This window comes from Abrus precatorius, unplaced genomic scaffold (genome assembly GCF_003935025.1).
Source record: "Abrus precatorius isolate BTA unplaced genomic scaffold, Abrus_2018 Scaffold6, whole genome shotgun sequence".
NCBI classification, from domain to species: Eukaryota; Viridiplantae; Streptophyta; class Magnoliopsida; order Fabales; family Fabaceae; genus Abrus; species Abrus precatorius.
The window spans coordinates 536,074-537,251 of record NW_020874406.1 but is presented as its reverse complement, the minus strand read 5'-3'; the positions used below and the strand labels follow the sequence as shown (position 1 = coordinate 537,251).

The 1,178-nt window shown below is 41.8% G+C and overlaps 1 non-coding gene across 1 annotated transcript; it reads left to right on the top strand.

The window, feature by feature from the left end:
- The first annotated feature begins 869 nt into the window (after nt 1-869).
- Nucleotides 870-976, top strand: LOC113870503. The gene has a single exon (XR_003505527.1). It is a non-coding gene; the product is annotated as a small nucleolar RNA R71 (small nucleolar RNA).
- Nucleotides 977-1,178: the final 202 nt, after the last annotated feature.

The following is a 1,178-nucleotide window of genomic DNA, read 5'->3' as shown; positions in this document are numbered from 1 at the left end:
GAATGGGTCTGGGCATGCTAACTGCTGCGAATCTCTAATCTTCCATCAATTTGGGCCCATAATGTACCTAAAATCCACTTGCGGCCTCTTTATACCAAACTGCATAATTAATATATAAATTCTAAGGGTGATGACATTGCATTGCTCCCTTGGATTAGGTTCTAGGTGAGATGACAGTGTTCCGATCACTCTTTGACTCAGGAGGTTCGTAATTTGCTCCAATTGTGCACTCATCTTAGAAGAGTTAGCTTGTATTTCAGATTTAACCTCTTCGAACCTCTTATCAGTTCTCTCAATATGTTGGTCCAACTTGGATTCAAGCTCCGTCATCCTCTTATCAGAGTAATGCACATATTGCATCATTTGTTCTTGAAAGTTAGATTGAGATCTAGGAGCTTCTTTTCCTTCAGGTCTTGCTCCCTGACTTTACATATAAGGGGGGGTGATAATCACTTGAATTTTGACTTCCAAAGCCATTCTCCTAAGAGTTAGGAGGATTACTCCTCCACCTTGAACTGTGATTGCCCATGAAATTTGCCTCCTCTTGCTTAGATTCTAGGCTTGCAGGAGCTCTTACAGGTTGGTCTTGAGCCTTCATTAAAGATTCTAGTTGCTTTGCAAGGGCTGCCATTTGGTTCATTAGTGGGCTGCTACTCTCTGCTTGGTAGACTAGAGCGGTCTCTTTCCTCTTGATGTCGTAAGAGTCAGCAGTGTGCCACTAAAAGCTAGAAGATGCCATCTCATCAATTAGTTTGTATGCATCATCTGGATCTTTTCTTATGAGGGACCCTCCTGCTGTGGCATCAATTGTAGCCCTGGTAGTGATTGTTAGGCCACTGTAAAAAATTTGTACCTGTCTCCACGTTGAAAAATCATGATGAGGACATCTTCTTAAAAGCTCTCCAAATCGCTCCCATGCTTTGAATAAGGATTCTGCTTCATATTGTTGGAAGTAACATGTCTCCGTCATAAGCTTAGAGGACCTTGATGGAGAAAAATACTTTTCCAAGAATTGTTAAATGAGATCCTCCCAAGTTCTGATAGAGTTGGCTGGGAGTGAAGAAAACCATGCATTCACCCACTTTCAAATACTGAGAAGGGGAAAAGGCAGAGTCGAATAGCATCGTTGGAGACTCCATTGTACTTGATGGTATCCGTCAATCAGAGAAACTTTGTTA